Genomic DNA, 25,880 nt, shown 5'->3' on the forward strand with positions numbered 1-25,880 from the left:
CCTGACACCAGGAAGCACCAGGGTCTGACCTGTGCAGGTCCAGCTGCCTGTGCAGCCCCATGAACTCGTTAAAAATAGCTGCAGCCTTAAGATATCAGATGCAAGTTATTATTGGGGCTCTCTGCTAAGCACAGATATAAAATCCCTGGGTGTTTCTCAGCTCTGGTCCTTTCAGGACTGTGATTTTGATGCTGCCAGTGAGGATTGCAGAGGTAAAAGCTGTTTGTTCTTGTTTGCTCCTTATCTGTGCTCCATAAAATGCATGAAATATCACAGTGGTGGGATAAAGGCAATAATGGTTTCTAATAATGAAACTGTTCTGAAGGCAAGACCCAGATTTCTCACAGAGATAGTGTGCTGAAGTATTTGCATAGTAACTGGGCTATAATTACAGATCCATCTCCTTTATGTCTCCTAGCTCTCAGGCTTAAGTCACCAGATCCTGGAGCAGTGGCTCTTTCCCTGGGTGTCAGGCAGCATATGCTGAGCCTGTGTGCACTGCTGCTCTGACTGTGAGTAATGAGTGTTGATAAACTGTTTACTGGAGCTGGCTGAAATTCAGCTTTTGTGCATTGGGGGGTTTCTGATAGTTCAGAGGCATTGCCACTTTCAAGTAGGGGAATACATGTTTGGGATTCCTCAAAATTTTAATTTCTGGGATAAAAAGTGGCTTAATATTGACTTTTTAAATTTGGCAGTTTTGATCCTGGCATTTTTCATTGAGTTTAAATGTTTGGGGTTTTTTATGAGACAGCAGTGGCCATTGAAAAATATACAACACAAAGCAGCCGAAACTTTCTTTTTTTGTTTTATTTAAAAACCATTAACATCAGCAGTCACTTGCACCTTCCTGATGAAATCTCTGCTCCTGAGGGGTGCAGGACACAGCCCTGAGATAGTGAGCTGAGTGCTGGTGGGTCCTGACAGTCCCACTTGCAGTACAGACAATGCCAAGCAATGCTGCTACACAAATAGTTTTGGTTTCTTCTTCTTCTTCTTGATGTACTGGTAAATTTTTGGTGCTGATAGAAAGAATCCTTTAACTTTGGGCTGTACAAAATTCTGGGTAAAAGGGGTTTTAGGCAAAAGAGTCATTGTCCCAGCTCCTGTTAAGCTCTGTCCTGGGTCTGGAGTTGCTCCTCGAGGACTGAGAGCTGCAAATCCCAGAAGATGGGATTGTTTGGGGGATTTTTGGGTACAAGGGTGTTGGCAGCCTCTGTGTCACTAACTTTATCCTCCCAGAAAAACCAACATGCATAGCTCAGATATTTTTCCTACTCTGCAGAGAGATTGCTCAGGAAAAGGGAGAGTGGTGTAAACTTGAGAGGCAGAAATTCTGTGTCAAGGTGACTGTGAGGGTCGTTGTTTCTTTTCAGGTGTGTGCCAGGACACAAAAATCCTCTCTGGAGACTTCAAGAGCATTTTTATTTCCTCCCTACAGCCTGGAGTTGTTTGTGCATTTGTACAGAACTGGGTTACAGGGGGGGCTCTCTGTCCTTTTTCACTCCCCCTGCCTGTTAGTGGTGTAAGGTACTCCTGGGTTTAGTTGCTTCATATGCCTCAGAAGTTGGCATTTCCTTACTGGATATAAACTCATTATTACCACAGCAGTAAAGGTGAAATTCTCTTGCTCTTCTCTGTCATGGGAAAACTTTTCTTTCCTCCTGTGACCAGCGCAAGCCCCAGGCAGCGCCTGCTGTGTTACCAGGGCTGCCCACCCTGCCTGGCACAGCCTGGGCTGCTCCCAGGTGAGCTCAGCTGCTCCTGGCAGCTCTCAGGGGCTCTGGCTGCTGCCCTCCTGCAGCAGGGCCCATCCTCTGACCTGCTGTGCTTGTTTGTGGTTGTTTGCAGCTCCAAAACTGAATCCATCCTTGTGGTGTTTTCCTCGCCGTGGATTTCGCGGTACCGGCTTTGATTCCACCTCCTCTGCTGAGAGACAGAATTCACTGCTGGAAGGTACAAAACAGCTGGCCAGCCTTGCTTTAAGGGAAGATTTGAAATGACTGGCAGAATGGCATAGCTAATGCAGGACCAATGACTGAGATGTTCAGTTGATAGATCTGCTTGGAGTTTGGCATGAGGCAGGTGCAGGCATCCCTTCCGTCTGCTGGGGCAGAAATAGGTTTGTCATTTGTAACAAAGGAAAATGGGGAAAAAATCTGTTGAATTTCATAAGAATCATTCTAAAAAGTTGAGAGGCTTTGTGAACCACTAATTAAACAGTGCTGAAAACCAAAGAAGTGTCACAGAATCTGAGCTAGCATATATACTGTTTCTTACTTTAAAGGGGTAAAGAAGAACGACCAGGAAGCTGTAGGCAAATTGGCCTGGTATTGATTCTGTGTAAAATAACAAAACACTTGATTCAGGAGTTCATCAGCAAGGCTTGGCAGCTAAAAATTTCATTAACAGTAGCAGTTACTTGGAAAATACACAGACCTTGTCAGACAGACAATTAGTAACTTCTTTTAGCTGTGGGGGTTTTTTGTTTTTTTTTAAGTGGATTATGGACAGGTTGATAAAGTCAGATTAACTGACATTGTGTGCTTGGGCTTCAGAACTTAATACTGCATGACATTTGGACTAGAAACTTGGATTTAGCTGTGTGTCTTTTAAAAACTGAGTCATTGGTAGGTATCAAAATGTAGTTGTGAAGAGAGATCAGTGGGCAGAGCTCCTCCTGTAGGGCCAGCATGGGGCTGAGCTGTGCTCTAACATTTAACATTCTTTTCAGTGAATTTAATTGTCCATGTATTTTTTTTTTTTTGCAGAGCTTGCAGGCTTTGCAAATATTGGCAGAGTAGTAACAAAAGAGAAGACAAGTTGCTTTTATTGAGTTCTCCAGGTTTGTTAGTCATTTGGTCTGTCTTTAATAAAACCAGTGCAGGGTAACTTGTGCGGGAGCAGCAAGTGCAGATTCAGGGCTCTGGACTTTGTTAATTCACTCCACTGGGGTTTAGGGGGCTGGCAGAGAAAAAGCCCCTAAATACCAGCCCAGTGCTGTGGCTGAAAGGGAACCAGCTCTTTTAAAATAAATGAATAAAGTTTATGAAGCAGAGGTGGGAAAGTGAGCCTGGTTTTGGGTACAGCCTTCACAGGGCTGTCACTAGAATGTCTGAGCTGCTTCTGGTGCCAGAGCTGCAGAGGGACACAGACACAGCAAGGAGAGCTTTTAAATGGGTTAGAATGTTCCTGGGACTGGAAGGGAAGTTGATGTCTGGATTATCCTTCAGTTAATTTAAGAAGAGGCTGAGATTACAGGGCTGTCAGCTGGAAGCAGAAAAGCAGAGGAGGTGGCAGAGGGAGAGCAAGGAGATGGACCCGTGCCTGGACACTGCAAGGACGTGCTTGGAGCAGGCTCAGTAAATAATAATAATAATAATAATAATAATAATAATAATAATAATAATAATAATAATAATAATAATAATATCTTCATATCTCACTCATATGGCTCCTGCAGACTGCTGCCACAATTAGACTGAGCACATTTGCTTCCACTATTTTCTGATTATTGGACCTCATGAGGATGTTGTCTGTTTTTTCAGCCTGGGTGGACTCCATCTCTTGGGACCACGTTGACTTTGTAGGCTCAAGGCTTGCTCTCTCCTTTACCTATTGAGTATTATTTAAGTCAATTTAGAACTGAAATATTCATTTCTGAACACAGTGGACTGGACAAAACTGCCTGACCTGAGAAGCATTGAAAAGCAAACAAACCACCAGGCATTGCATGTGGTTCTGTGGAGGCCTGGCTTCTGTAAAACCCAGAAAGATCGGCCCAGGTAATGCACCACAGGGACCTGGATGTGTGTGACTTGCATCACTTGGCAGCACTAAAAATGGATGCATTTTGTGCAGTTCAGGTTGAGTCATCTCGATCCATCCCTCTGGTAAAGACATTAACTTTTATGCTCTCGTGTTTTGGATTTTGTGCTACACGAAAGGTCAGAGCAGACATTTTCAAAAGTCCTTTCTGGCTGAGCTCGTCTCTGAGCTTGGCGTGCCTTTGAACCATGTGGAAGCAACAAAAAAAAAAAAATAATAATCCCACAGACCTTGAAGTAGTTCCTTATTTACATAGTGAGGAATTCAATATAAAAGGGAATAGGTTTGAAGAAGATGAAATAAACCCCTTCTCTAATCCACCTGCCCCCAAGCAGCCGAACATCTGCAGGGCTCCCTCTGAGCTGGGCATCCCAGGGCACAGGAATTTGGGCTGGCTGAGGCATTGATGCTCTCCCCTCACACCTGAGCATGTCAGGGCAGCTGGGCTGTGCCCTGGAGCCTTCCTGACCTGATGGGGAATGGAGGAGAGCAGTGAGAAATGATATTTCAACCAGAAAAAACCGGGGTGAGGCAGGTTCATCAGCCATTTTCCAGTGGTGTAAAAGAGACTTAGCTGATTTTTGTGTTCTTGAGGCAGAAGCATGAATGCAGGATGGATTTATTGCATGTGTGCAGTGGCCAGCCCGTAGAGCTTTCAGTGCTTTGTGCCAGAAATGCACTTTGAAAAACCTCTCAGTGGGAACAGAGACAATGGGCCACTGAAATGGGTGAGCACTGTGCATTTCCAAAACAGCACTGTGCATTTCCAAAACAGCACTGTGCATTTCCAAAACAGTGCTCAGCTCAAAGAATGCATGTATTCAGCTGGTAGAATGCAACAGTTCCAAGGGAAAAGTAAATAATAATTTTTTGGGGGGTGGAGGTTAGGGAGGGTGGGGACCAAATACAGAAACAAACTAAATACAGTGGTTACTTACATTAATAACTGAACTTGTGATAACACAGGGCTGGTAATGTGCCTCAACACAAATTTAATACTACAATGAAATGGTAATTCAGACAGAGCCCTGCATTTTAACATTAAGGACAATGGATCAAACCCACAAAAGCAAGGCATTTGGAGTGAAGGCAGGGAGGCTGTAATTAGCTCCATGCAGGCAGTGCAGCAAAACAACGTGCAGTAGGTAGCATTTTTTATGGTTATCTTGCTTCCATCAAATACATTAAAATTTTAGCAGGATTACAGCATGCTAATGAACTAGGTTATACTTTAAGCTCTAAATTTGACTTTATTCCCATTTGTAGTTTAAAGCTGAACTGGAAGCATCATAGGTTTTCATGGGTTTTTTTGAAGTACAACAGATATCCTCTTTATATTTTCTTCTGTGCGTTTTATTTCCCTTTTTGATGTGTCTGGGGAAGATGACAAGATTAAATCCCCCTCACTGAAAGGATTTCATTGTGAATGGATTTAATTACTTCCTCCTAACTGGCCCATGTGTGCAGCTTTTCACAGCCAGGATGATGCCATTTCAAAATGGAGCATGCTGACACTTCCATCTCTGGCTGAACTGAGCCAGATTACAAACAGCTCACCATGCAAAGGCAGATCAAAAAATTCTCCATGCACAGCCCAAATATTTGTCTCTTAGGTTAGATCGTGCGTTTTCCTTTTTTCCATTTGTGTGTTTGTAAAACTGAGAAAGGGACCAGCAAATGCCAGTTGCTAGGATCTGTCAGATCTTGTGTCAACACCTGTTTCCTCAGGAGGAAAAACTCAGCCACTGTAATTAGAAGCTTGGAAATTAAATATTTGCAAAGCAGTCCACTCCTACTGTTTAATTGAGAAAAGAATTCCAATCTGCAGGACCATGCCAGGCCCTGCTCATTAGACTGGGATGCCTCCATGTGATTTGTCTTGGTTGCTTCAGTGCTTCTTTAAAGCATTTCCCCCTAAAGATGACCATGGGATCAGCTATCATGTGCTATTTTATCATGTGATATTCTCATTTCTCAGAGAGCAGAACACAGTCTGTGGCTGTGGGCCAGACAGGTGGGGTATAAAAAGGGTCCCTCTGCTGCAGTTTGTGGAGGATCATCTCCCAACATTCTGCAAGCAAACATGGATGGTTCTAGAGGTCAGGCACCAGTGAGTTCACCCACATTGCTGCTGGTGCTCCTGTGTTCCTTCCAGCATTTGCTCACCTGGCCTTTTGTGATCTGCAAATGCTCCCTGTGCAGCAGAGGATAAACTGAAATGTTCTGTGCTCGTCTCACCCTCCTCCTTCGTGGCTCTGGGGCTGCTCCTCTCCCAGCAGGATGTGTTATTTGTTATTTGTGTGTTCCTGCAGACACAAACACAAGCTGCTCTTGGTGGCTGCACCCTGATTCCCTGGGTGCCTCTCTGAACCTGGGGGCTGCCAAGCCACTGGCACAAGTCCAGGAGAGAAAATGCTCCTTGTTCTTGGGGCACTGAGCCCAGCAGGTGAGCCAGGCTCAGAACTGGCTGGGAGAGCTCAGCCCAGGGGGGCTCAGTCCCTCGGGGCACTGCAGGGTGAGGGTGATGAGGAGATCAGCCCTGAGTGTCCCCCCTGTCACTGTCCAGCCACAGCCTCAGGGCAGGCTCCAGGGGTGAGGGTGATGAGGAGATCAGCCCTGAGTGTCCCCCCTGTCACTGTCCAGCCACAGCCTCAGGGCAGGCTCCAGGGATGAGGGTGATGAGGAGATCAGCCCTGAGTGTCCCCCCTGTCACTGTCCCAGCCACAGCCTCAGGGCACTGCAGGGTGAGGATGATGAGGAGATCAGCCCCGAGTGTCCCCCCTGTCACTGTCCAGCCTCAGGGCACTGCAGGGTGAGGATGATGAGGAGATCATTCCCGAGTCCCTGAGCCCCTGTCCCTGCTGCATGGAGGTGTCTGCAGGGTGATGGCGCTGCCAATCCCAGCCCCCGGGAGGGGAACAGTGGATTCCTCATCTTCTCTGTGTACAACTGTGTGCTCACTCTGCTTTTCCTTCCCTGTGTTGTGCTGGTTCAGGGGTATTTTGCAGGTGAAGTTCTTCCCCAGACACGTTTTTTGGCAAAGTGTGCCATGCTTGTAATGCTTTAGCTCAGTCTCTTGCATCACCAGTTAGTCTGGTTATCTCTCCCCAAAGCAAATTTGACAACGCATTGATTTTGGAGGACTTCTGTATGGAGAAAATAAATGTAGAGCTTGTCTGAAAGGAGTGATTTAGCAGTGGAGCTGTGTCAGTGCTGCTGCAGTCCTGTGTATAATTTCCCATGTGGATGCTTTTAATCAGGAATGAATGTGACCTACCTAGTAAAAGGCTATCTTATACCAAAACAAACCTTATGGATATCTCATAAAGATCCACCCCAGAGCTCTCTCCCAGCTGTGAGGTTTTTAGCTGAAGGAGGCAGGGCCCTGTGTCAGCCCCAGCTCCCCAGTGCAGCTGCCCCCTGACCTCTCTGCTGTTTGTTTTCTACTGAGTTCAGTTAAGGTAAATTTGATCAGCAATTGTAATTTAAACTTGCAAAATTCTGGCTGTCAGAGGGGCAGGGTTCAGTGTTTGGGGGCAGAGTGGGTTGGGTGGCTTTCAGCAGTGCTGAGCTCAGGCTGGACAGACAAACAGCAACGCCCTGAATGTTCACCAAGGCTGAGGGAATTCATGAACTGAAAAGAAACTTTGTTCTTTGGGAGCATCAGGTACTCCGCACCTTAAAAAATAAATTTAAAAAGTCTTAAATCTGTGTGGTAGAACCTCCAAAACAGCTTTTCATCCCATCCCACTGAAAATGAAGTGTCAAAATGAAACGCCACTTCATCAGTATTAATCTGCAACGTAGAGCTGAATTATAGTCTGAAATTTATGAGGCAGATTTTGGCCCTACCAGCTGAGGGAGAGAGGAGTGAGTGTTCACTTGCCAGAAGAGTGAGTGTTCACAGTTGTTTTCTCTGTGGATTTATTCAGCACCATTTGTCATGAATTAATGATCAATTGTTAATTCAATATTCACTTTTCCAGCTGCACTGATTAGATGCAGGAATCTGAAATAATAAGTCACATGGCATTGTTTCTGTTGCCAATAAGATGAGTCTAACTTGAATAATATTTGAACAACTCAAATAATTCAAATGAGCTCAAGGAAGTTGAATTTAAAATATTTCCTGTGCATCTTCACACGTACAAGCTTAACAATTTGTTTTCTCAAATAGTCACAACTGTGCTAATATGGAGAAATAATTGTACGTGCAATGCAAGCTAATAATTGTGCTCAATGTTTTCCATTCTTCACTTTCCACCAAGAAGTGTCACAAATTAAATACTTTCTTTAAAATCTCCTGCTAATAAAAGACAGGTAATTGACTCAGCAGTGACTTTTGTGCTCAGCTGTTCACACTGGAGTGAGCTAAACTGGGGCCCTGTTCCTCACAGTGGGAGAGCTTTGAGGGCAGGATGAAAGACTGATGCTCTTTGTCCCAAAGAACAGCTGAAATGGTGGATTTCACTGGAAAGTGGGATTGGAACTCACTGAGAGCCAGCTGCAGCTCTGAATGGGTTTCACTGGAAAAACTGCAGCTCTGAATGGGTTCTGCTCAAAAACTGCAGCTATGGATGGGTTCTGCTCAAAAACTGCAGCTCTGAATGGGTTCTACTCAAAAACTGCAGCTCTGAATGGGTTCTACTCAAAAACTGCAGCTCTGAATGGGTTTCACTCAAAAACTGCAGCTCCTCCAGCTCCTCCGTGGGCAGTTGTGGGTGTGATGTGCTCAGAGGGTTCTCCAGGTGGGCACAGCCCCTCCAGACCCTGGCCAGCTGCTCCTGAGGATGCAGGCAAGAGGAGAAAGGTAAATTGGGATTTATGGTGTGCTCAGAGGGTTCTCCAGGTGGGCACAGCCCCTCCAGACCCTGGCCAGCTGCTCCTGAGGATGCAGGGGAGGGGAGGAAGGTAAATTGGGATTTATGGTGGGCTCTGGCTGCTGTCTGGAGAGGCAGCTGGATGTGAGGGGTGCCTGCAGCAGAATCCCAAAGAAGAGGTCGTTTCCTCTATTGGAGCAGGGGAAAGCTCCAAGAACAGAGCCTTGCCGTGGGTCCCTGGCTGTCCTGGCAGGGGGCACAGCCAGGGGTGATCTCTCATTGGGGCTGTGAGCTCAGGGCAAGCTCAGGCCAGCCTGTGCTTGCAGCACTGTTTGTGTCACATCAGCTCAAGCAAAACCAGCACAAACCCAACGTTTTGTCACAACTTTTCCTTGAACCAGAGGGGAGCAGCACTGGATAAAGCCCTCTGCAGCAAATTCCTGCTAGCTGCCCTTCCCCATGACTTTGAGGGACAATGTCTTGAGGTGAAACCACACCATGATTTTCCATGTGAGCTCCATCTCTTGTTTCATGGCTGATTTGGCTCTCACAAGGTTCCAGTAACTAATTGTCACTGAAGTTTTACTCAGCTTTGAGCAAACACTTCTGCTTTGCTTGCTGGGAATAAAAATCCCCTCTACTTGCAAAAAGCGAGCTATTTTCTGTCAGAAATCAGTGTAAATAATGTCTGTATTGTGGAGTCTCTGGGGGGATTACAGGATTGTGCCTCTCCACGGATGCTGCTGTATCTGTATTTGCTGTATTTTGTCCTGTCATCTTGATCTCCCATATTAACACTGATGTACAGCACACAAAGAAATGTCACTTTCTGTGACTTTTATTGCTTCTATCTGCAGCTACATGTGCAATTTCCCTGAATCATATCCTGCTCCATTCACGTGTATGCATTTGGAGGGAAGAGTGGAACCCAACGCTTCAGTTGGGTGGAGTGCTATTATTCCAAATTGGATTTTCAAAGCAACTGCTTGTTTGTTTTGGGAGGGTTTTTTTGTGTGTGGTTGTTTTGTTGGGTTTTTTTTTCCCCTCTACTGTGCTGGTAATTTTCAGACAATTTGCAGACATATGGCTCTGAAAAGAATTGTTCACACAGTTCCAGTTCATGTTGTCATTTAGTGGCTGAATTCAGCAAATGACACAATCGTGTCTCACAGACTATCAGTGAAATGGCAAACACTTAGGATTATTTTGTGTATTTGGATTCAGATAATAGTGACTTTTCACTAGCTGTTCCACACAATCTCACAAGAGAACTCACCTCTGTGACATGAGAAGCAGCAGTTTCAGGCTATTCTGATCTAAAATGCTGGGAAAGGTAATGCAGTTGGGTACAGCAGAGCTTCAGACAAGATCCCGTGGACAGTGATGTGTGATTATTGGCATTCTTGGAAGCAATCAGCCTAAAAACTTCTCTCAGCAAAGAAAACAAAGAACCACAGGCTTAGTGGAAATAGAAAAGGAATTGAAATATAAAGAGGAAAAAAAATATCTCTGAGGAAGGACACTTTCCAAAGATCTTTCATGTTTACATTTCTTTTTTCCTTACTGTGAATAGAGCAGTGTGATGCAGTAACAGCAGGACTCGTTTGAAACTTGGCTGGGAGAGTTCTGCATGTGCAAGGCACACAGAATTTACCTTTTAAAGTAGGTTTGCTTCTTCAAGGCACCAAATTCCTGGTACCTTGATTCCAGTCATGGCTCACAGAAGCTCTATAAAACTGTCAGGAGCCTGGGCAGAGCGTTGCAGATGCTGCACCTTCCAGAAGCCAAACCCACACTTGGTTTATACCTGGCAAATTTGTACTGCAGAGAATCAAACTGGAGATTTTGGTCAGTAAGTGCCACATGGTCTGCACTGTTATGATAATTAAATGATATTTGGACTATAACAAGCAAATGAGTTTCAGCTATTGAAGAAATTACTGGCACTCAGCTGGGAGCTCCCTCCTCCCCCTGCACCTGCCCCCAGCTGATAGGGGATAATTGACCACGAGTAAATTCCTGCTTTATTGCAGTGTGAGATTACACCTTGTACCTTAAACCCCTTTTAATGGAGATGGTTTCAGTTTACACACTTTGCACTGGGAATAAATGCAGTATTATTGTGCCTCAGCTGACTGTGGCACTATTTTCAGACAGGACAGTGTGAAACATCCTGGCTTGATCATTTCCTTGTCTCTGGCCAAACCTATAGAAAGTTTATCCAGACATTTTTAGCAGCACTTTCACATTTGTGGCAATTATGCTGGAGCAACATGCATCTTCCTTCTTTTTTCATGCATTTTCCTTCTTTTTTCATGCATTTTCCTTCTTTTTTCATGCATTTTCCTTCTTTTTTTCATGCATTTTCCTTCTTTTTTCATGAATTTTCTTTCTTTTTTTCATGCATTTTCCTTCTTTTTTTCATGCATTTTCCTTCTTTTTTTCATGCATTTTCCTTCTTTTTTTCATGCATTTTCCTTCTTTTTTCATGCATTTTCCTTCTTTTTTTCATGCATTTTCCTTCTTTTTTCCCCTCCTACTCTTTGGGTTTTTTTCCCTTAGCTAACAACCTCAAAATTAGCTGTTCATCCAAGAGTCATGGAATCATTTAGTTGGAGAAGACTTCTGAGATCACTGAGCCCAGCACTAACCCAGCACTCACCCCTGTCCCAAGGGCCACATCTGCATTGGTTTAACTCCGGGCAGGGCTGGTGGCTCCTCCTCTGCCCTGGGCATGTTCCAGTGCTGGACAGCCCTTCCAGCAGGGCTGGGCTCCAGTGCTGGTGGCAGAAGCAGTTGGGATGTCCTGGAGCAGTGACACTCACATCTGCTGCCATGGCCCTTCAGCGTGGTCGGTGCTCACAGCCTGGAGCCTGGCTCATCTCCTGTGCAGCAGGCACAAATCCCTGTCACAACTGTCTCCTCTGCAGGAATGAGGCTGGGTGGGAGCACCCTGTGAGCCACCAGAGCAAATTGGATGCATCAGGCCCCTGCTGCCTGCCCGTGTGAGTCTTGAGGAAGGGGGATGGCAGCAGGTCAGAGAGCTGAGCTCTCCTGGCACAGCCCATGGAGGCACAAACTGGGCTGCAAGGTTTGAAACCAGCTCCTTGTCCTCATGGGCTGCAGTCCCCAAACCCTCCACAGCAGCCAAACCAATCAGTGGTGTGTGGGCAGCGTTGTGGTGTTTGTGTGTGAGCTGTCCCCAGCATAAATAGTTTGAAGAAGGTCAGAAAATGTCTCCAGGAATTGTAATAACAACTCACGATTTCATAACTCTCTGCTGGTTTTGTTGTCATCTTCTGTATGAAATGTCTGTGCCTGCCTGCCAATTTATTTATGTAATTCTTGCTGCAGACATAGAATTTTGAACCAAATCAGTGTCCTTGTTCTGTTGTGCTTTAATTTACCTGTCACTTAACTGACACTGCAGCTTGATATTTTATGTATCTAGTCATTTTCCAGGTTTCACCAAATTTGTTGTTCCAGAAATACTGCACTTGGAGTATCACACCTCAGATATGTTTGCTCTGTGGCTTACAGTCATAACATGTGTTCTAATGCTTATACAGGCAAATAATCAACTCTTGTCTTCTTAGCTTTATATTTTCGCTTGTTTTTACCCTACTTGGAAAGTTTTTGCACACTACAGGTGTTTTGAGACTTGTTTCCCCCAGTGTTTCCTCAGTGCTGTGTGTGTGCAATACTCTGGACTCAATTGGAATGCTTTCAGCAGAGGAGTGAACTGTTGGACTCAGGATCTGCCCTTCATTGTAGGGGAAGCATTTTAGCCCAGATTTGTACTTGACAGCCTCAATCCCCTTTTTTTTTTTTTTTATGTGTGCAGGTGAAATTAGCTATCAGTCATCCCAATTAAATCCCGTACGTGGAATCACCCATTTCAGATGGCAGCAATTTTATTTGTCCCATCAAACAGGCAGTTTAATCTCCTGTGGCTAATGAGACCAGCCTGCCATCAGGCTTTGTGACAAGTGTGCTGTCCTTGAGGGCAGGCAGGGCAGGGCAGGGCAGGGGGAGCCCTGTGAGGCCAGCAGGTCTCAGGATCTTTGGCTGCTCTCAGTGACCCCCAGAAAAGCTCCAAAGTCTCTTTTCCCAGCCCAGCACTGGAAGGAGGAGTCAGAGCTCTTCAGTTCTCGCTCTCAAGGTTGTTTATTGTTTCTTATCTATAAAAAATTTTCTCCTGCCCTGCCGAGGTCAGCTCAGCAGGACAGTTCCAGGCACTCTGCCTGCCCTCAGGGCAGGGTTATGTCTTTATACTAAAAACTACAATATGTACAATATTTACAATTACTGTCCAATACCCATCACCTATGTTAGACAGTGAGCTTCTACTCTAAACCAATGTAAAAGTGCCACCATCACAGCAGAAGATGGAGGCCAAGAAGAAGAAGGAGAAAGGCTGGGCACACCCAGTTCCCTCCATCTTGCCCCCCGAACCCCCATACCAAAAACCCTAAAATCTACTTTTCCACCCTGTGATAACTTCACTGATATTCTACTTAAACTGTTGTGGTTTGCTGATCATCTAAGGTTGGTAACTTACTCCATGGGTCATAATCAAACCCACAGGGGCATCCTGGGCTCTGTGCCAGGGTCCCTGAGCCCCCTGGCAGGGTCTGGGCTGCTCAGGGCAGCCAGAGGGATGTGCTGGCTCCTGACAAGCAGGGATGCAGGAACCCCTGGCAGTGCTCAGCCTGGGGAGCAGCTCTGCTGCAAAGCTGCTGTGCCAAAAAGCAGCTGGCAGCAAACGGAGCTGGAGCCAGCAGCAGAGCCTGGCACAGCCTGGGCACAGCCTGGGCACAGCCTGGGCACAGCCTGGGCACAGGGCAGCTGCACAGCCAGGGTGGGCAGGGAGCAGCATCCGCCTCTCTGGGACATCCAGATCCCTGTGTCCACCCTGCAGACACCAGGACAGACAGAACTCACTGTCCCCAGCAGGGCTGGGGGATTCTTTGGGCTGCAGAGGGCAGGGAAGGCACAGGGAGCTGTCCCCTCTCTCTGGGACACTGGGAGGCTCATCCAGATCCCTGTGTCCTCCCTGCAGACACCAGGACAGACAGAACTCACTGTCCCCAGCAGGGTTTTGGGCTGCTTTGGGCTGCAGAGGGCAGGGAAGGCACAGGGCAGCAGCACAGCCAGGGTGGGCAGGGAGTGTTGCTCTCCCCTCTCTCTGGGACACTGGGAGGCTCATCCAGACCCCTGTGTCTGTCCCTGCAGACACCAGGACAGACAGAACTCACTGTCCCCAGCAGGGTTTTGGGCTGCTTTGGGCTGCAGAGGGCAGGGAAGGCACAAGGGAGCATCCTGCAGTGCCCGTGGGTGCTGCCAGTGCTGCAGGGGGAGGATGGCAGACAGTGGGCAAGAGCAGCTTTTGCTGGCTGGAAGAAAAGTATTTTTTGACATTTATTTCCTTTTTTTTTTCCTTTTTTTTTTCCCCTGGAACAGTCAAATATAGAAGCAGGCTGTGCAGTGAGGCTGGATTGTCTCCATCCTGAGTGGTTTTCATGACATGAGTGGGTGAAGTGTTGGGTGAGCTGGGCTGATCCCATGGCTCCCCCTCCTCTATAACAGGAGCTTGGATCAGCCACTGCTCCAGTTTGCATCTAGCCTACATTCTTCTATAGTACTGCAAAATATAACTCCCACTTTAAAAAAAACAAACTCAACACAACAAGAAAACAAACAAAAAAGCTCATTAAATATTCCTGGGGGAAAAAAGACAGAAAAAATGTACACATGTAGTGAGAGATGGGAGTCCATAATTCTTGTAGCAGAAATGTATCACCTTACAACTTATCAAAGAAAGAACATCTGAAGTCTATTTAGGCTCTCAAAATAAAGATAAGTTGCATTTCAATGACCAATATGTGTTCAGATAAAATGAATTATTTATACATAGATTTCTTTTACACTTAGTAAAATGATTCCTTAGGAAAAATACTAAAAAAAATTTAAAACATACAGACAATCCCCATGAACTTGATGATGCTTTTACTTATTTTTATAGGATACTTTGAAAGTCTTTATAGGGTTTTAGAAGTGCAGATGTTTCTAATAAATACATACAGTATAAATTCATTGGAAGGCATTGCATTTGAGCAAAAGGGATAAAGAGAGGCAGCAGGCAGCCCTGCTGTGCTATCAGAGCAGTGTGGGTGTAGAGCTGACCAAGGCACCAGTGACAAAATGACAGTGCCCAAAGCCTGGCAGGGGCTGGGCTGGGTTACTGGGGTGATCACACAAATGAATGTTGGAGAAATGTTTGAAATGTTTTCTCTCTGCTGTTTGTGCAGGACTGAGTTTCCACCAAGATCCTTCAATACACCCAGACTTACGTTAAGACAATGAGTGAAATGTTTCAGTTTTGGAAGAACAGTGATTTCAAACTCAAGGATTATGATGTATGGGATGAGGTGCTACCCAGAGGAATTATTTTGCATGTGGGCTCCCTTTCCCCTTCTGCTTTGGAGCTGAGGTATGCAGGTCCTGGTCTGCATTAGCATGAATATTTGGTTGCAATCACATTTCCAGGAATCATGTCATAACAGGCAGAAAAGCAAACCAAGTACATTTTACAAGATAAAAGTCTGCTGACTTGTGTCAATGTTATTTTCACATATAGTCAATAATTAGAATATTTCCATTAACTGTAAGCTACTGCACCGTGTGAGATTCTTTCTAAAAGTGCATCAAAAATCTACTTCATGATTTGTATGCATGCCACTTGTTCCCAACAATAACAAAACCACAGGAGAAATTGTCACTTCATGTGCTATTTCTGTCCCTAAAATTTTAAGCCAGTCTTCCATCATCTTCTTTTTATTTTTTACTGCAGCTTTGAAATCTGTGATGGGTTCACCTTGAGTGCTCTCTTCTGCCTTAACAGCTGATGCTTAACCTTTGTTCTAGATGACTATTCAGTGCCTAATTAGCTCGGTCTTTAAAATAAAAAAACCCAACTCTCTCCAGCATGTTATAAAATCCCTCCTACTCCCTCACCATTCTTCCTCCCCGGCTTCCTCATTTTGGTCTCTGAAATTATTCTCTATTGCTCCTTCTTTTGTATTATCCCTTGCAGAATCCTTTCTGATCTCCTGGTTACCACAGTTTTCTTTGTTACTTTATTATACACATGATTATCTTTTCCTGCAATTACAATATCTGGGCTTCTTCTGCTGCTGCTTTCTGTGATTGAGTATCACACTTCTCATTTGTAAGCCCTGGTAATTACCAGCCATTCCTGAGTGTTTCATTTGCTCCCTAATTTTGTTGACTACTTTTTCAGCAATGCAGAGAGTTCCTGTTTGCTCTCACTTCATTAGGCCTGAGGCCTTTCCAGTTTTGCAATCTGTGATTTGGGCTCTGTGATTTGTATTCCTGCTGTAGTCACCCCTTCCCTCTCACAGCACCAAATTCCTGCTATTTGGGTGATGTGATGTGATGGGGACCTACAGGTAAGATGGGATTTGGGAGCTGCCATTCCTTGCTGACCATCCACAGTCTTTCAGGTTTATTTTACCTTGTCTTCATGATCTTTAGCTTATGGGAATTTGGGAACTGGGTGGAAGAAACTCAGTGTCTTGCCCAGTGATGACTTGTGCCACGTTCCTTGTCCTTCTTCCTGAAGCAAAAGCTTAAACCAAGCAGAATCATGGTTGTTACTCTGTAATATTCTAAATTCAGGGTTTATTTTCTTGATAGTCTACATGTTATAGGTAGTGTTGGAACCAGTGCTTGGCTTTGTGCTGCTGCTCTGTTTATAAAGGTTTTGGAATGGAAGCAGCAGATTCAGAAGATAAACAAAAGCTCAGGCCTTGCCCTAGGCTTACTGATGATTTAAAACAGGAAGAGCTCATCTGTTTTAAGGTTCAGAAACTTCTTTGAGTAGACTTTTACTGCTCATGGAAGTCTTATATTCAAGAATGAGACAGTTTAAAGGATTTTTCTTCCTTTTTATTGTGCATATGCAGGACAGGAAAAGGGATACTCAGTGCTCACCTGGCCCAGGTATACATACACATATATATATATATATATATATATAGTGTGTATATATATATATATACAGTGTGTATATATATATATATATATAGTGTGTGTGTATATATATATATATATATATATATATATATATGCTTTTTTTGTTTGCCAGCATCTTTTGTTTCCCTGATCCATTTTCCCAATAGATCTTTTCAGCCTCTCTTCTCTAATTACATTGCTTCTACTAAAAAATAAATTCACGAAGAGTTGAAATTTCAAATTCCCAGTAATCAAGTGGATTTGAAAATAGAGAAGAATCAAATTTATTTTCTGATGGGCCACTTCCATCCCATTCTCCTTTGAGTGCTCTCAGGTTTTGTGGGGTGTGAGGGGCTGTGTTGTGAGGTTGTACCAGGGAGATTTTGTTCCTTACACCCCTCTAGAGTGAAGGTCACAAACAGAGAGGTTTTGGGCTGCCCACAGCTCAGATTTGTGCCTACTTAGCATCTTTCCAGGTAGTTTTTTTGTGCTTATTACAGCAACCTTTGCTCAATTTTCCAGCTGTCATAATCCATTCTCTTTTAGTATGTCTGGAAGTATTTTTTTTTCAAATTTAATGCATAAACATTTACAGTTCTCTGTAGTATGTTTCTTGTTTAGTTCATAACTCAGTGGTTGGCAAAACCAGTAGTTTTAGTGGCCTGAACAATGATAAACCATCAGGAAGTTGCAGTGTGGCAGTTATTTTCCATGAATTAGTGAGTGAGCACAGAGTGAGAGAGGATGCTCATCTATTATCTGCCTCGTGGCTGCTGCAAGTCAGCCCGGTTCGTACAGCTCCCATCTCCTGAAATATTGTTATTCTGCTGCTGCCCTGTCTGATTCTTCTTTTCTTCCCCACGCATAATTATCTCCTGGTATCCAGCATTCCATCTCCTGGCTCTTTCTTGCATGCAGAACATGTTTCCCACAATCTGTTCCCTTCTCCCCGAGTGTCTTTCTTGCAGGAATCAGTTTCCATTGACACTGAGCAGACAAGGGGAGAGTCCTGCTGGGTGCCCTCGCTGTAACCTGATTTCCTCCCTGTTTGTTCCTTGGGAAATGGTTACCTGCAGTGTTTAAACACACTTTTAGACTGCTGATTCAGAACTAAACAACTTAAAAACCATGCAGGAATGAGATTCGCGGGCCCATTTGGAACGCTAAGGCTTTTGCTGAAAGCGTTTTCAGACAGCAGCAGCCGCAGTTTTTCTTCCAGAGTGGCAGAAAGTTTGGAGCAGAGAAATTAAATTCCTGGTTCCCCTGGCCCTGCCTTAGCACTGCCTCTGTGTGGATGCTTAATTTGAAATAATTATGCCTCTGTCTCCTGCCTGTTGTCTTTTTTTTTCAAGCTTCTGTACGTTTTCCTTGACCAGATGGTTTCAAATATTAATTTCAAATATTTCTCAGGATCTGGACACCTCAGTGGTTTATGCAGGAACTGGGGAGCAGCTGACAGTTCTGGGCCTAGCTCAGGTAGGCACAAGTCTTTCTTCATATAGAAGACAAACAAACAAGCAAAAGGCCCCCTGCTAACTGGCATTTAGCAGCCTTTGAGAAATTATTTCAGACTTCCTTATTCAATCCTGAAAGAAATACCCAAGTGATTTGCTGTTTATATTAATCTGCATTTAGGTTAACAGTCACTTCAGGATTTTTATTTTTTTTTTGCAAACCTGGTGTGCTGTGGTCTTTGAAATACTGGCTAGTTCATCCCACCATAGAGTAGGGCTGCACTGCAGAGCTGCAATAAATTATTTTTGTCCAAATTAGAATTTAATTTAAGATTTTGAAATATCTCGGGATGAAAGGTATGACATAAAATATTGTGTGGTTTATAAATCTTACCTGCTGCAGCTGGAGCATCACAGAAACCCCTTGAAAAGCAGCAGAGTTCAGTTAGGTGTAAGAGCTTTAGAAATTGTCATTTGGTCAGGATAAATAGACTGCAAGTCCTGCCTCAATAGTGGTGAGCTCTTCTCTGGGTTTGGATTATTTAATGAGTGAGGATTTGGATTTTGTTATCTCTGGGTTTGGATTTTATTCAATGGATTTGGCTAATTAGTGATCTCAGGACTGTGCTCCTTGTGCAGGGTGTGAATTCCCATTGGGAATGACCCCTGCCAGTGATTCCGCTCACACTCACTCAGGGCTGGCTCTGGCTCTGTGCCCCTTCCAGCTTTTGTCCTGTCTCAATCCCCACGAGCAGAGCAGGAGCCAGAGGGGATCCAGAGAGGATCCAGAGTGGCAGAGAGCAGCAGCAGAGGCACAGCCCTCCCTGTAGTGCTGCACAGCAGAGATGGGGCTGGACATGTTTGCCCTGCTTGTTGGGCTGGGGAGCAGCCAGTGCTGGATCCAATGAGGTACTGGAGCTTTATCTCAAGGGGGTTCTTTATCAGAAATGAAGGGCTCTGCAATCCATCCTGTTCTCAGCATCCTGGCATTGCAGTGCCTTCCTCTCATTCCCACAGCTTGTCTGTCAGTCATGGGGGGGTTTGGCTCTGGTCCTTGAAGGCATCAGCCCTTCTGCTGCTGTTCAGTTCTTCATCATTTCCTTACACTGCCCACCACGATCCCGGTGCTTTTTGGTGTGGAGGGAGCTCATAAAGTCAACACAGAACACATTGGAACCAGCAGAAAAGACCTGGATACCTTTTGCTAGCAGCAAATTCCTCCCAGCAGGTCTTGTTAAGGCGAGTTTCTTGTCACTGCTCCTCTCTCCCAGCCCGGGGCTGGCACCCGCAGCAGCGGCAGAGCCCAGCCCCGGCATCCCTCCATGGGGCTGCTCAGCCTTCCAGACCTGCCAAGCACCACTTGGCTCCACTCCCCCTGCCTGCCACAGCTTCCAGCTCTAATTAGGACCATCCTCACTGCGGCTGGAGCCTGCAGAGCAGAGTGGAAAAATGAGCGAAGCAAGCAACGGGCGCGGCAGAACAACATCCCTGCTTCTCTCCCCCTCTCTAGTGCAACCCAGTACATTCTCAGTGTTTTCAGAGCCTTCCCCATATTTTGGTGCTCTGGTGCTATCCCAGGTTCTAGGCCTCTCCGTGCTTTCGCTGCCGTGCAGAAAATTGAATTCCTGGAAGGGATTTTTGATAGCATTAAAAGCACCCACGGAGGAAATGGGTTTGTGCATCTGTTCTCTACCGCACATCCACTGAAAGGCAGACAGCTCTCCTCTTTGAAAAGCTGCTTTTTCAGGTGAATTTCACACTAAGCTCTGCATCTCCTGGAGTGAATATTAGTACAAACAGTGAAGTGTTTAGCGCAGGCATTCCAGCCATGGCACACTGTGTGCCCAGGGGCTCTGTGTGCCAGGGAGGAGCAGGGGTGCAGCTCTGTGCAGGGATCTGTGCAACCCAGGCTCCTCCAGCACACACAGAAACTGAACTCAGGCCTGTTCAGCTCTGCAGCACTCACAGGGAGGATGTGCTGTTCCTGAAACACCCAGCAGAAATTCCTGCACTGTTCACCTGTGGCAAAGAAAGGGCTTTGGGGGAGTTCAGGATGGATTCTGGATGTGAAGAAAAGCAGATGGGCATGGCAATGAAATAGAAGGGAAACTTTCCTTCAATTCTTCTGCTCCTTTGCACATTAAAACCAGGAATTTCTCCATGCAAATGACTGGAATAACCTTGTAGAGAATGATATAAAAGTTTGCAAGTGATACCATTTGGGTTATGTTGTGTATCTCACTGAGGTGTATCTGAACACTCGGAGCCCCCTCTGAGTTTCTTAATGCCTGCCTTGGATTTCATAAAATACTCCCAGCATTCAGGATTTGGCCATTTGTGGCTGTTTAAGTGGATCCAGATGGATCCTTCCAAATGATACCAAATTTTACCTGCTGGACTTTGAAAGGTGTTTTGCTGCTGGTATATATAAATCCTCCTGCTAAAAAAGCACAAGTAAGGAGGGGTGAGCAAATTCTCAGGAAAAGGTCATTTTCAGGGTCTGTCTGCAAAAACAGAGGAAAAAATCTCCTGTGGTAAAAAGGATGGATATTTCAGATTTCTGTGAGATTGTTTATTGCTTGTAAGCTCTGTAGAGGTGTTTTTGTGGATTCAGGAAATTATTTATAAACTAGAACTGTGTTTTTGCCTTGGGAAACTCAATCTGGCAAAACATTCAGCAGAGCAGGGAGATTATAAAGAGTGCTAACTAATCAGTTATTTATTGGAATTTTTAAATTCTGTCTTTTTTGTTCCTTGGAACTTTGGACACAAATAATTTACATATAGTTTCACTTTCTTGTTTTGATATAGGCTAATTTACCCTTGAGGTGTTCACTCACATTTATTTTATGTAGGATAATAACAATAACACATTGTATCACAAAATGATGTAGGCAGGGCCAGGATTTATAGCAAGCCCTATAAGTAAATGAGAGTTTGAGTCAGATCTAGAGGAATTGGAAATAAGTTTTTAATCTCTGCAGTGTGAGCACATTCCTGGAGAGTGGAGAGCTCCCCTGGCCCTGCCTCAGCCTCATTCCATTTCACATCCACATCCTGTGGGATGCACCAGCCAGGACAAATTCTGCTCGTCCCAGTCCCAGCAGTCTCCCCGTGAGCAGCCAAAAGTACACAGAACGTGCAGATGAAATGCCAGGACTAAACTTTGAAAGTAGCAAATGCGAATAAATAAAAATAAAGCCTACCGCCAAGCATAAATAAAATAATAGACAAAAACAAGTAAAAATAGACTTCAAAAACGTGTCAGATAATACTCTGGTGTTATGCAGTTATCTGGGGATCTAACACGTTTTGACAGAGTGTATCAGTCTGTGTACTCAAAGCCAAACATTTTATTAAAACAAAATATATCAGTTTTTAAAACAAGCTATGTGTTCTGTTCCCCAAAGAACCCTTTGAGAAAGATGTTGTTTGAGCAAGAATTTCTCTGCAAGTTGATGAATGATTGGAGCTAATAAAGTGGAAATACAATTTTCAACAGGTTGGGCTTAGTTTGATCACCAGTGCACTCCAGTGCACCCCTTTTATAATGATGCATCTGTCTTCATGTGTCAAATAAATCCATATTTGTGCATTATCCAGCGCTGTGCGCGGGGTTTAATGAAGTACTGGAGTAGTATTTCTGTATATCTGTATTTTTATTCTCTGGAAATCCCAGGGAAAAGCCTCTCAAGGTGCATGTCTGGGGCCAGGCTTTGTGAGCAGCCCCCAGACTTGTTTTCAGGGAGGGAAACAGCCCAGTCCCCAAGCAGGGCAATATTCCCCAAGCAAGCTGCTGGTGCTGTGTTTGTCTGAGCAAACAAAGCAAACCATGGAATGGTTTGGGCCGGAGGGGCCTGAGAGAGACCTTGTTTTGCTGCAGGATAATTCCCCCTGCAGGGATTAATCCCTGAATGCCCCCAGGACACCCTGGCCTGGAGCGGAGCCTCCTCAGCCTGGAGCCCTGGCAGGGAGGAGGGACCAGGGCAGCGCCTCTGCTTTTCCCCTGCTGGGGATATATCCCTGTGAGGGACACCATGGAAGCACCAGGATTGCTCACTGCCCTTGGTGCTGCTTGCTGCTGAGGTCTCCAGGAGTGTGGGCATGCTGGTTCTCAGCTCCTGATGGGATATTGCATTTCCTTCAGCATCCCTGCAGAAGTGGCCGTGGCAGGGAGGGAGAGCCCAGCACCTGGGGCACCTGGACCAGGCTGTGCAGGGGCTTCCTACAGGAGACAGGGACTAGAGGCTGTGAAACGGTAAGGAAAAGGCATTTGGAGCAAATCTGGTGCCCAACAACCGGAACAGTGGCCTGGGGTAGCCTGAGCTGTGCTGGAGGGGTGAGGCACCGTGTACCTGGGCAATGAGCAGCTCTCAGGTGGGACAAGGAACTCAGAGAAACACCCTGAGCCCTTCTAGACTCTGTTGCTGCCATTGGCCCTGTGCAGTGGAAGCACAGTTTGGGACTGGAATATCTGTGGGCAGCTGCAGTGATGAATCTGGTCCAAATTCTTGACTCTGCTGCACAGCACAGTGAGTGATTGCAGGAGGGCTGGGCTGGGACTGTGCCTCATGAACACTGAACCAGATCCTGTTGGGAAATAAACAGGCACTGCAGGACTGCCTGTGTCAGAGAGCTTCAGATCAGCATCTTCTCTAAATAAACTGCTCCACTTTAGACATGGAAACAAAGTTTTGTAAGTGAGAGATGCATGGATACACATCTGAAATATTGCTCCTTGTTCCACCTCTACAACTTCCTCCCCCTTTTATTCTGGGGTCTGTGTGCTTGTCTCTCCAGACTGTGTTTGATGTAACACCGTGGGCTGCAGCAGCTGCTGCAGATGCATTTCCCCAGTGTTAATTTTAGTGTATAAAATAAGCTCTGGAAATGTGGTGACTAGTTAATTGAACTATATAACCCTTTCTGGAATTTGTGACTCCAAGCCACTGAACAATATAATTCATCTCAGTTTTTATTAAAGTCCTAGTGAAATGGTGAGGCTGTAGTGGTGTATTAGAATGCAGAGAGTATGGTGTGTTACCAAGAAAGCCACCTCTCCAGTGGGCCTTTAACAAAATAAATGTTTTCTGATGGTGCACTGCTTATTTTTAGCTTATTCCTGTTTCAGCTCAGAAATATTGCATCTAGAACAATTCAGAAAACTGTAAAATGTGTTTGGGGAGGAGGAGATGGAGGAGAAGGGAAAAGGTCACAAAGAGATTTAAATGTTAGAGCAAAAATTTAGAAATCTACATGATTGTTGCATAGCACGACATTGTGATCAGTGGAGTACAGTGGAAACACTGAATTTAGAAAGAATAAACTGCCTAACAGCATGCTCCCAAACCATTTGTTATTTCCTAATTAAAGCTTGTGAAAGGGCAGTTTATACATGACTATAATAAGCTCAGTGTGGGAGATGTCAGAGCGTAAATCAGACTCTCTCCAGCACTGGAGCTTTAAACATCTCTAATGACAAGTGCTGGTAGGTAGATGATACAAAAAGACTGTTTTGACAACATGATTGATTGAGATCTTGAAATATATAAGCAAACAAAAAGTGTGAATTCAGCAGGAAACAAAACCTGCATGCTGTACCACATATCAAGTGGAAAGAGAGTGAGGGGAAGATTGTGGCAAAGAAAGTTTAAAGCCTTCCTTGAAAAGAAAAAGTCATACTCAAGCAAGCAAGCCTTTCCTACTCACGTCAGGATTTCCCTTAAAAATCTCAGAGTGGTTGAATTAAAGGGTGCAGCCTGCACCCTGAGTTCCAGAGGGCATCTCTGACTCAGCTTGAGGGCAGAACTGGTCCTGGGCTCACTGCTCACTCCGACACTCCTGCACTGCCCCAGGTGTCCCTGTCCTGTGGTGGCCATGCCCAGTCTCCCTCACTGGGCAGTCTGAGAACCAAACATTTCCCCTTTCTTGAGAGAACAGAGCCATTTGTGGGAGCTCACTGAAGTTACTGGCATCGCTGACTCACATTTAAACTTTGTACCATGGATGCTCACAGGAAGGACGTTCAGATGCCTCCCTTGCTGGCCATCAGTGATTCCCAGGGATGGGAATGGGAGCACAAACAGGTCAATGTTAAATGCTTTTCCATGTACTCCCTTCTGGGCAGACATGGCCAAGTACTTTCTGTGTCAAGCTGCTTAGGCCAGCGTGTGGCTCCAAAGTGTCACTGGGGACAGAGGAGCAGGAGCAGGACGTTTTAGGTTGCTCCCAGTTTCATTTTGACCTTTGAAAGATTTGAGAAGCAGGCCCAGCAGCGTGGCTGGGTCTGTGCACTCATCTCCCTTGGCACATTAGCAAAATACCCGTGTAATGAGGGAGCCTCTGGCCCTGGGGCTGTGGGGATTCTGTGAAGGTCACTGGGCTCCCCTGTGCTCTGTTTGCCTCTTCAGGAGCTGGCTTGTCTTTGTCCCAGTGAGTGTTTGGGGACAGCAGAACCTTGTTTTGCTGCCTTGGCTGCCTTGCAGTGGCTTGTGACATCCAGGGCAGTTCCTTGGGTGCCTCTCACTGCAGCAGAGCATGGCCAGCCTGTGCAGGAATTAACAGGAGCCTTTTCTGCAGAGCAAAAGCAGAACGTGGCTGTTGGGTGCAAGGCTTTCATCACCCAGCTCTGTCACATCAGCTACAAGTCACTGATAAGGTTCTTGTCAGGCACTTCAGGTCTGATCTTGGGGTTTTTATTCTTTACCCTCCCTAAAGCCTCAACCATGACTTCTTTTCTGCTGACCTAGAACTGAATTTCAAAGACAGCAAGGGATACCCCATGGATCTGTTCTTATTTAGGATGGGTTCAAATCCAGAAGCTTTGAGCTTACAGGAACTTTATATGGTTTAAGCTGTGAAAATACGTTTTGTGAACTAGATCTCACTGGAATCTCTCTCGATTCCCTCAGCTATTCCTGAATTCAAACCTGTGTGTCTTAGGCTTGGAAAAATGCTGTTCTCTGTTGGAAAGAGGAATATTCTCAGGCAAAGAGGAGAAGCTGGCAGAACCTGGCTTTCCCAAGGGTTTATTTGTCAACCTGCTTCTGATTCCCCAGTGCTGATGTTTTATTTGCATTTACAAAAGGATAGAAGAATAGAAGTTATGCAAATCTAGGTTTATTTAAAGGCTATGACTGAAATACCAATTTGATAAGATATTATCAGCATTTCCATTGCCACAGTATCTGATCATTCCCTTCCTGCTGCCATCACACAGAACAGAATCAAGGAGATGTTCACTGAAATAAAGGTGAGCAATTTTATATTAAAAATTGCTTTTTTTATGCAATAGTCAAAAATTTGGAATTAGCTGAAACAAATGGTCACGAAGGCAAACATTGTTTGGGATTTCAGAAAGGAGGGGTTTTACTGCCATGTCCAGCCTAGAATAACAACAGGAATAAAATACTGCAGGTGACCAGGGCTCAAGGTGGAATTTATACCCATCCACGAGCTGTGGAGCACGGGCTGGCTCTGGCTGTGGATGACAGATGTTTGGTGAGTTTGGTTTTGCCTATTTCAGGTCCCTGAGCCCATAAAAATCAGTGGCTGGGTGGTACCTGTGGCACCTGCTGCTCCTGCAGCCTGAGAGTTTGAGGGGCTCTGAGGCTGAAGCAGGGGGAGGAGGAAGAAGAGGAGAAATTGTATTTGTTTTTCCTTGTAGCTGTTTTTCTGTCCTAACGCAGACCCGTGCATCAAAGTGGCACAAACGTGGTCCCCAAATCTCGTGTGCTGTGTC

The 25,880-nt window shown here is 45.2% G+C and overlaps 1 long non-coding RNA gene across 1 annotated transcript; it reads right to left on the reverse strand.

Moving 5' to 3' along the window:
* Nucleotides 1-795: 795 nt before the first annotated feature.
* Nucleotides 796-10,940, reverse strand: LOC143695225 (uncharacterized). Its single transcript, XR_013184296.1, has 2 exons — nt 9,925-10,940; nt 796-2,104 (listed from the first exon to the last, which is right to left on the reverse strand). It is a non-coding gene; the product is annotated as an uncharacterized LOC143695225 (long non-coding RNA).
* Nucleotides 10,941-25,880: the final 14,940 nt, after the last annotated feature.

The sequence above is a fragment of the Agelaius phoeniceus genome, chromosome 14, assembly GCF_051311805.1.
Source record: "Agelaius phoeniceus isolate bAgePho1 chromosome 14, bAgePho1.hap1, whole genome shotgun sequence".
NCBI classification, from domain to species: Eukaryota; Metazoa; Chordata; class Aves; order Passeriformes; family Icteridae; genus Agelaius; species Agelaius phoeniceus.